Genomic DNA, 10,797 nt, shown 5'->3' on the forward strand with positions numbered 1-10,797 from the left:
GCACAGGGTTGCACCCTGAGTTTAAAAAAATTAGAAGATAGGGATTTAGGGATCGTAGAAGCAACATCTGGTTAGTTTGTGTATAGGATTTTAGAAGGAGTAGGTAGGTAGGCTAGGACCAAGCATAGATTCATGAATAATAATAACATATAACTCTTCATGTTACAAATTATTTATTTATTTATAATACAGACTCCCATGTGTTGACTGAATTGTTATGCTACCATGATTAAATCTACTTCCTTGTTACTTCTGTAGTGGGTTGAGAGAACCAATTGAGCATATTGAGTTTCTCTGGAACCCAGAGAGGGTAAAAGGCGTGTCGGTGGGAACAACTGATCCAGCTGAAAGCAGGCGTTTCCTGAGGGGTTTGTTTCTCAGTTTCAGAGGTGGAGGCTGGGGAAAAGGTGGAACCCAGGCAGGAATGTCACAGGGGCATTTTAAAAAGGGAAGCTAACGCGTCAGTCCTAGAGTCCAAGCCTATGCATGTTCAAGTCACCATGTCAAATTCAGGCAGGTTCATCACATCATTAATTTGTCAGCATTCTTACAGGCACTGGCAGCTTGGAACCTCCATGAATTAGGACATGGTTGGGGAACTGAGAACCAGTGGGCCAGATGCAGCCTACTGGGCCTCCCCATCTGGCCTCTGCTCCCAAACCTACTCTCCTTGCCTGTGTCTGCGGCCCATTCTTACTTGCTTATCAGCTTTTTGCAGGCCATCAGCTGAGAAACAGGGGGGTGGATTGATATCAAAGAGGAGGGCAAGTTTCAACCTTTCCTCCCCACAGACTCTCCCCACTGTTCAGCTGATGACCAGGAAACAGCTGAGAAGTGAGGAAGAGGGAGAGTGGCTACCAGATGGCTCTTTTCCTCCATGGGCAACTTACTGTGCTCTGTTTATGGCAGTCAGGCTTGAAGTTTGAGGTGCCTCAGGCTGCTCCTGGAGATAAACCTGGCTAGAACAGGTTTGTTGATATGGATCAAGACAGCTGACTGAATTTCTGGACTCTCCTTGGGGGCATGGCTATGGAGACTGTCATGATGATCGCCTCCACTTCACAATTTTACTACCATACCCACTACTCCTGTTTTGCGAAACAGTACTTTGCTGTTGTTTTATGCATGTTTTTAATAAGTAGTTGCAGAGATGACAATTGTACCCCTCATTGAAAACACAAATACATCTGGACCTTTTGCACTTCTATGTTTTTAATGGCACTTTTCTATTTTTAAATTTTAAGTTGTATGAAGAAAAAAATGCTTCTTTATTGCATGTTCATGCTGTGAACCACCTTGGCTCAGTGACTACAAGAGGAAGAATAATTTTATTTAGTGAATAACATAAATAAAAATGCAACATCAATATGGGAGCAGCCCCCAACTAGGCACTTTCCCCTTTAATTAGAAAAGGCACCGTTTTCATGCCTTGGATCCCCTAATTATGCTTTGGCTCTCTTGGAGACCTCCTTGGGGATACAGCATGCATGTTGGGTGGTGTGTGGTGGTGGTGGCTAGGAAGGCCTGAAATGAAAGCAATAAATAAAATACAAATAACTGGGCCTATTTGCAAGGGATGGCGAACTGACTTCATTATTGGCTGCCTAGACAAAGACTGATCAGGGCCTGGAGAGAGCCAGATCTGTCTGTCTAAGAAAACAAATACATCCTGGCCTGAGATGGAAGATTAAAAAAAGAAGAAGATTGAGAAGGTTCATTGGTGCATGCATGTGCTCCACTTGGATGCTGGCTGCTGGCCATTGAGGCTACCCTGTTTTGCATACCGTGCAGCCTGTAAAGCAAGTGAATAATTTGTTTCTGATTGCAGGAAGTTTTCCTTTCTTCGGTAGCATCTGGACAGAAAATGGACAACAGACCACACAGGAAAGGGTGGGGGGAGAAGAAAGGATGGTGGGGGGAGAGAAAAAATAATGACAGCCACAAAGAGCTCTCTTATCAAAAGATCTTACAAAACAGAGCATGAAGCTTTTGATGCCTGATCTTTGAGACCCACCTCTCTGTGAATGGGTTGAATAAACTAAAAGTCATCAGGATTGTGAAAGAGCAATGAAATAGCTAGCCTACTTTTTGAATGAACACACAGAAAATAATTCTCATCTTTTAATAATAAACTCCTTGAAACCTGATCTTTTTTCCTCCAAAGAAAGGAAATTAAATGTGTTTTTTGTTTGTCTCAGAACATTTAATTCAACCTTTATCTTTCCTGGTCTTTTCTCCAAGGAAAGCTCAGCTGTTGCTATGGCTAGAATTAATGGAAAAGGTCAACAGGAATGGCTAATAATGGCCATTCACTTGCAATGCATGTAGAAGAGGCTTATTCTACATGGGTCGTAAATACGGTTCCAGTGGAGTGGACCCAGGACCTCTTACACATCATCTAAAGTAAAACATAGGCAGTTAACACAAAAGGGATGCAAATGTTAGGGGCGCTGGTGGATTTTTTTTTTCCTGTGGACTATGCAACTTGTTTTTATGCACTGTCTAGCTGGTATTGAAACATCACTGTCCTTGGGAAAGTGTGAGCCAAATATCGGCCTTTTTACAGCTGAATTCTGCTTACCATCAGAATAAGAAGCTGTTGTGTCTTGCTTCGCACAACTTATAATAGAATATGAAGCACAGACCCTTGGTCCGTCTAGCCTAGCATTGGCTGGCAGCAGGTCTCTAATGCCTGAGGCAGAACTCTTTCCTAGCTAAGATGAGATCCTCCAGATGTTATGGCCTACAATTCCCTTCAGCCCTAGCCAGCATAGCCAATAGTGAGGGCTCGTGGGAGTCATAGGCCAAAACATCTGGAGGGCCACACATTTTAGACAACATAATAGTATTGATGAAGAGTGGCCCAACTCGTGATCATCTGTGTGCTGAATATGGCCCAGGTGCCTTTATTGGCCTAGCAACGTTTACATTTCATTTGAGCCAGTCTGCAGTGCTCATAATCTTGCCGCAATCTGCATACTTTTGCATGGGAAATTCCCCCATTTCCAGTTTAGTGTTTAAGTGTCAGATCAGAAGCAGAGGAAGTTCCTGTACAGATGCAGCCACTGCCTTAGGAGTAAACTTGGCTTCTTGTAAGTCCAGGACAGATATCAAAGATTTCAAAGGAAACAGCCTTTCACTCTATGTATTGCTCTTGTATATGAAAACATTATATGACTGAATAGTATTTCCTTTATCTTGCTCGATATAATGCTGCTCTTTCACGTTGCGAGAGGAAATTGAGATAGATTGGTATGCAGACTGACTGTAGAACATCTGTATGTGGAAGGAATATATATGTGATCGCTAAGAGAACACCTCAATTGAGATAGCAAGCTTCTGGACATGTTCTGAGGCAGTTTAAACATTTTTATTATATTAGCATGTCATTTTTTTCTGTGGAGTGCAGAAATTTGTGCTTTAAAAGAAAAAAGAAAAAAATGGATTGATTTCCCCCTATCCTGGAAAATATCATGTCTTTTATAAGTGGACTTGGGTCAGAAGATCATCTAAATTGCTGCAGGATGGAGAAATGTAGCTGGTCACCATAAAACAGAGAAAACTGCAATGAGGTTCTAAAAAATACAGGAGGTCTGCAACCTACACTCACCAGCCAGCTAATGTACCTGCTTCCTTTCCATTATTATTCTGTATTTTTCCATCCTCCTCCCAGCTTTACTTTTGCTCCCTATCTTCAACTTGCCAAAGGTTCAGAAGAAGTTCTTACTGTAATTTCCTACCCCTCCCCTATGTAATGACTGCCAGGATTGTACACCTTTCCTTGTCTTCTAGTGTGATAGGGAAAGCAAGAAGGGAAACAAAAGATACTCTAGGTTTCTGTATGGATTCTCTAGAAACATAGGAAGCTGCCTTATACTGAGTCAGGCCATTGGCTTATCTATTATTATTATTATTATTATTATTGATAAACTTATGAACTTATCCACATTGAGAGATATCAGAGCAGTATACAACAAGTTAAAATACAAAAGAAACAGTAAAAATAAGTAGATCAATAAAACTGTGGCTGGAATTTACTCTTCAGTCAGGAAATGCTTGCCTGAAAAGTCTGAATCAAATGCCAAAAACAAAGCAGCATAGGTGCACACCTGATCTCAGTTGGAAGCTCATTCCATAGGGCGGGGGAGCCGCTATTCTAAAGGCCCTATTCCTGGTGGTTTCCAAGTGGATCTCCAACTCATGTAGGAGATATGCCTCTGCAGAAGACCTCAGCAATTAGACAGGATGATAAGAGAGAACGCATGTCCTCAAGTATCTAGCTCAGTATAGCTTGACAGCAACTCTCCAAGGTTTCAGAAAATAGTCTTTCCTAGCTCTGCTTGTGGGGTAGAGATTGAACCTGAGACATTCTGCATGCAAAGCATGTGTTCCATTATCGAGCTACAGCCCTTCCCCACCTTGTAGCAGTGTTTTGGTACCTTTAATAGTTACATTAAAATAATTTGGCAGGTGTGTTTCCTTTTATAAAAAGATATAATGTCAGAGTTCCATTTCATAGTTCTCCCTTTTAGATGACTTTTAATGGTAGATGAAACCTGACCTGTATTGTATCTGGTGAAGGTAATCCCACATGCCTCTTCTTCTTCACTCATCGAAGAAGTGAAGTGCAAACTGTTGAAGAAGACACAATTAATATAACAGGCAAACTGCCCTCAAATGCATTCAGTAAAAGAGTTATTTAAAAAAAGAAATCCTCCCCTCAGCCTCATGTGCCTTTCGAAAATATTTTTCTCTCACCTTCTGTCCCTTTGGGTCTTGACAAGCTGAGGTAGAAGGGAAGGCAGAATTCTGACTTCCACTAAGTTATTCTAATCCTTGTTAGTTTCACTGGAATCAAATAAAGCTGGGAGGTAAGGGGGCTCTGAAATGTCAGAATAAACTGAGAGAGTGGTTCGAGCAAATAGATTTATGGCACCTTAAGAAACATCCATCTTCTGTGTATAAGTCGAATAAAGCTTCTTGCAGAGTCCATACACTTTTTAGTCTGCTAGACTGAAGGAGTGTATTTACTAAGTGCAGTGGAGGCTGGTGGCTCCAATGTCAGTGGGGCAGTGCATCTGCTCCGGGTTTCAGTCACAACCAGTCAGAACTCTAAAGGAGATATCCAAGGTGCCACAATCTTCCACTAAGGGGTAACTGGAAACAGTGTGCATCTAATCATTTAGCAGGCTGGCCTGGTTGTCTGTGTTAGTCTGCCAAGTGGTGCTGATAATTTTATAGTACAGTGGTAAATGGTCATCTGTATTCATCCAGAGATTTTTATAAGGGTTGCGATTAGGTGAGGCATGTGAAATACTTTGAACGCTTGAAAACAGTTATACAAATGTTAAATATTACAGTAATGACAACAATGATGATGATGAAAGTAAATATGTTCCATTTGGAAAATAAGTAATATGTGGAGCATTCCCTAAGGCGGCCTTCTAAGATGTACTGTTTACAAACAAGAACTCACCCTCATAGCCACTCACACAATTAGCTAAATATATTCTTAAACACAGTAGGAATCTCACTGTCCTCAAAAACTGCCAGTACTGGTGCAACCCTTTTGGATTCAAGGGATGTACATGTCTGTGTAAGTGGCCTTTGAATTGCCCCATCAGTCTTGCATGGTACAATACCACAGAAGCCATTAAGAAGTCATGGGGGAAGACGGATAATATATATAAAACCTGTGGTAATTATCGTTCTTTCCTAATTACAGGGAGAACTATGGCAATTTCACATATCACTATGTGGTAAATTACTACTCTTTAATGGCATCTCTAGTATGTGACCTCACATAATGACATATATTCTCTCCCCCAGTGGTATCAGACTCCCTTTAATAGGGATATGTGTGATTTTTTTTAAAGCTCAAACGTTTTTCCTACCTTCATTTAGTTTTTGGAGTTCATTGGGCTTATGCACACATTTCTTATGCTGCATTTACTCTGAAGTAAATCTCTTTGAGTAATTGCCATCTGCTGCTTTTATCCCCAACTAGTTTTTCTCTCCCCTTTTCTTCATGTTCACAGGTACCTAGAAATAAACATGTCAGTAACCTCATGGTATGTGTTCCAGTGGATGTCACAGAAACAAAATGGAGTTCAGCCAACACAACTTTGACACTTGAAACCAACATTAATAGAGAATAAACTGGTTCTTCATACAGAGTGGATATCACCCTGAAAGATACACAGGGAAACCAACAACAAAGCAAAACCAGGTAGGCCAGCACTGTTATAATGCTAAGCACCACTATCTTGTTTAATACAGAACCTTTCCACCTGCATCATTCCTCTCCTCAGGAATATAAAATCCAAACAGTATAGTACCATGAGGTAAAAGGGCCAGAGCTTTAGAGCAATTTGTCCAGAGCTCTAGAGAAACCTAGACCTAAGGAGCAACAGTCTAATGATATCTCAGGAGCCCTACGCAGATGCTTGCCTGAAACACGTGAGGGCTAAACTGGGGAGGAGGCATAGTAATGCACATAAGCACCACCCCAATGCCATTTTGTGACCAATAGATTGTTGCCAGGTAATAGTACATAAGCAGGTCTTCTCAGTAGTGGTACCTGTTCTTTGGAACACTCTCACATGCGTGGTTCGACAGACATAAATTGTGGCATGCTTCAAACACCTCTTGAAAATGTTTGCGTTTACGTAGGCTTTCCTTGACTTGTAATGAACTGTGTCACGGCTCTCTTTGATAGTTGTCTTTGCTGTTGTCATTGTTTTTAATTATTTATTATTTTATATTGTTTTTATAATGCACTACATATGCATTTTACTGTGAACCGCTTAGACATTTTAATATAGTAAGCAGTATAGATGTATAATAAATAAATAAATGTCCCCAGAGATCTAATTTAGTATGTTTAAGCACAAAGATCTGAAAGGGGATTGTAGGCATATTTGGCTGAATGAGCTCACAAACCTACCTGCAGTTGGAAACCATGATAAGGCAGTGTTCCTGAATGTAGGGATCACAGGACAGAATAGTGGAATCATAGAATAGTAGGGTTGGAAGGGGCCTATAAGACCATCTAATCCAACCCCCATCTTTGAAAATGCATTCAGCTGAATGCATTTACAAACCCCTTTCAAATCTTCATGCTAAAGAAATCTCTAAGAGCAGCTGAGCACATGAGGATGTTGGGGTAGAGACATGTGTGCGTGCTCATGTCCTCTCCCAAGTTTAGCGCGCACATGTTGTTGCAGGAGAATGCCTGCATAGGGCTTCAAAGAGAATGACCTCAGTGGATTTGAGGCCACTTTGTTCAGTTGCATGACGAACATCTGACAAAGTGGGCTCTAGAGCATGAAAGATTATGCTACAACAAATCTGTTAATCTCTGAGATTCCACAAAACGTATTGTTCTTTGTGCTTGAACAGACTAAAGTTGTGTACAAATACAGTTTTGGATCATGTTCTTTTTTTTTTTTTGCCTTTTTTTTTTTTGCAGAATGAGCCCCGCCCCACACACCTTCGTATTGCACCAGGGAGATGTACCTATCTGTGATTGATCCGTCTGGAACTAAAGACAAAGAGTAACTGTTCATGAAAAAGGGATGCATTTTGGAAAAAACAGAGTAGAATATAAGATCAGGCATATGAGGAAATAAAGACAAAGCTTTCATCCTAACATCAAAAAATTCCTCTTAACTTTACATAAAAAGTTTTAGGCTAGGCAGGATAATTAAAGTAGTCCTTACAATCCATTTATAGGCAGGTTCCATTCTGTCAGAGGACAAAGCGAATGTCATTTTCATAACATCTGGAAAGCTGGATTTCAAAATGATTTCTACCATATTGTTTTCTCTCAAGGAAAACTACCCCCCTCCCCGGCCACCACTGAAGAAGAAAAGATTCTAGTTTCATACATAGCTAATAACCTTATGAAGTTTTTTCCACTCAGTCAAAAGCATTCCGTTATATTTCAAGTTGGGCAAATGTTTAGGGTCAGTTCAAATGTGCTCACTTGTCTATGGCTCCAAAAAGCTGTGAGTCATGTTGGTGAATCATTTGAAGAGAGTAATGCTTTTCAAGTCCTTTCCTCTGGGTGGTAGTCCAGTCACACACCTAGTGGGCACACCAATGTCAGCTGACCCAGAGATATCATGTATCTCTGCCATGCTAGCCCTGTATGCAATTGGACCAGAACATAAGAACATAAGAAGAGCCATGCTGGATTAGATAAAGGATCCATCTAGTCCCCTTCATGGATCACTGCCTTGTTTTGGCAAAGGGGCTTGCGTAACTCAGTGAAGCCATAAGCTATGCCGTGCAGGGCCACCCAAGATGGACAGGTCATGGCGGAGAGTTCTGACAAAATGTGGTCCACTGGAGAAGGAAATGGCAACCCACTCCATTATTCTTGCCAAGAAAACCCCATGGAACGTATCACAAGGCTAAAAGATATGACACTGGAAGATAAGCCCCTCAGATCGGGAGGTGTCCAATATACTACTGGGGAAGAGCAGAGGGAATTTCCAAGTAGAGCCAGAAAAAGAAGCTGAGGTTGATCGGTTCTATGAAGACCTACAACACCTTCTAGAACTAACGCCAAAAAAAGATGTCCTCTTCATCATAGGGGATTGGAATGCCAAAGTAGGAAGTCAAGAAATCACCGGGATAACAGGCAAGCATGGCCTTGGTGTACAAAAAGAAGCAGGACAAAGGTTAATAGAGTTTTGCCAAGAGAACGCGCTGATCATAGCAAACAGTCTTTTCCAACAGCACAAGAGACGACTCTACACATGGACATCACCAGATGGTCAATATCGAAATCAGATTGATTATGTACTTTGCAGCCAAAGATGGAGACGCTCTATACAGTCAGTAAAAACGAGACCTGGAGCTGGCTGTGGCTCAGATCATGAGCTTCTTATCGCAAAATTTTGGCTTAAATTGAAGAACGTAGGGAAAACACTAAACCATCCAGGTATGACCTAAATCATATCCCTTCTGAATATACAGTGGAGATGAGGAATAGATTTAAGGGATTAGACCTGATAGACAGAGTGCCTGAGGAACTATGGACAGAGGTCCGTAACATTGTTCAGGAGGCAGCAACTAAATCCATCCCAAAGAAAAAGAAATGCAAGAAAGCCAAGTGGCTGTCTGATGAGGCTTTACAAGTAACTGAGGAAAGAAGGGAAGCGAAAAGCAAGGGAGAAAGGGGAAGATATATCCAACTGAATGCAGAGTTCCAGAGAATAGCAAGGAGAGACAAGAAGGCCTTCTTAAATGAACAATGCAAAGAAATCGAGGAAAACAACAGAATGGGAAAGACTAGAGATCTCTTCAAGAAAATTGGAGATCTCAAGGGAACGTTTTGTGCAAAGACGGGCATGATAAAGGACAAAGAAGGCAGGGACCTAACAGAAGCAGATGAGATTAAGAAGAGATGGAAAGAATACACAGAAGAACTATACAGGAAAGATCTTGATGTCCCTGATAGCCATGATAGTGCGGTCACTGAACTTGAGCTGGACATCCTTGAGAGTGAAGTCAAGTGGGCCTTAGGAAGCATTAGTAACAACAAAGCTAGCAGAGATGACAGTATTCCAGCTGAGCTATTTAAGATCCTAAAAGATGATGCTGTGAAAGTGCTGCACTCAATATGCCAACACATTTGGAACATTCGACAGTGGCCACAAGGCTGAAAAAGGTCAGTTTACATTCCAATTCCAAAGAAGGGCAACGCCAAAGAGTGTTCAAACTACCATACAATTGTGCTCATTTCACATGCCAGCAAGGTTATTCTCAAAATCCTACCAGCTAGGCTTCAGCAGTATGTGAACCGAGAACTACCGGAAGTACAAGCTGGGTTTCGAAGAGGCAGAGGAACTAGAGATCAAATCGCCAACATTCGCTGGATCATGGAGGAAGCAAGAGAATTCCAGAAAAACGTCTATTTCTGCTTCATTGACTATGCTAAAGCCTTTGATTGTGTGGATCACAACAAACTGTGGCAAATTCTGAAAGAGATGGGAGTACCAGACCACCTTACCTGTCTCCTGAGAAACCTGTACGAAGGCCAAGAAGCAACAGTAAGAACCGGACATGGAACAACCGGTTGGTTCAAAATTGGGAAAGGAGTACGACAAGGCTGCATATTGTCGCCCTGGTTTTTTAATTTATATGCAGAGTACATCATGAGAAACGCCGGGTTGGATGAATCACAGGTCGGAATTAAGATTGCCGGGAGAATTATCAGCAACCTCAGATATGCAGATGATACCACCCTAATGGCAGAAAGCGAAGAGGATCTAAAGAGCCTCTTGTTGAGGGTGAAAGAGGAGAGTGCAAAAGCTGGTTTGAAACTCAACATTAAAAAAACGAAGATCATGGCATCTGGCCCCATCACTTCCTGGCATATAGAAGGGGAAGAAATGGAAGTAGTGACAGATTTTATTTTCTTGGGCTCCAAGATCATGGCAGACAGTGACTGTAGCCATGAAATTAAAAGACACTTGCTCCTTGGGAGGAAAGCTATGGCAAACCTAGACAGCATAGTAAGAAGCAGAGACATCACCTCCTGACAAAGGTCCGTCTAATCAAAGCTATGGTTTTCCCAGTAGTAATGTATGGCTGTGTGAGCTGGACTATAAGGAAGGCTGAGCACCGAAGAATTGATGCTTTCAAACTGTGGTGCTGGAGAAGACTCTTACGAGTCCCCTGGACTGTGTGGAGGTCAAATCCGTCAATTCTAAAGGAAATCAACCCTGAGTGCTCATTGGAAGGACAGATACTGAAGCTGAAGCTCAAATATTTTGGCCAGCTAAT

This window comes from Heloderma suspectum, chromosome 2 (assembly GCF_057233095.1).
Source record: "Heloderma suspectum isolate Gila_16-S chromosome 2, 16-S_ref, whole genome shotgun sequence".
In the NCBI taxonomy this organism is placed as follows: Eukaryota; Metazoa; Chordata; class Lepidosauria; order Squamata; family Helodermatidae; genus Heloderma; species Heloderma suspectum.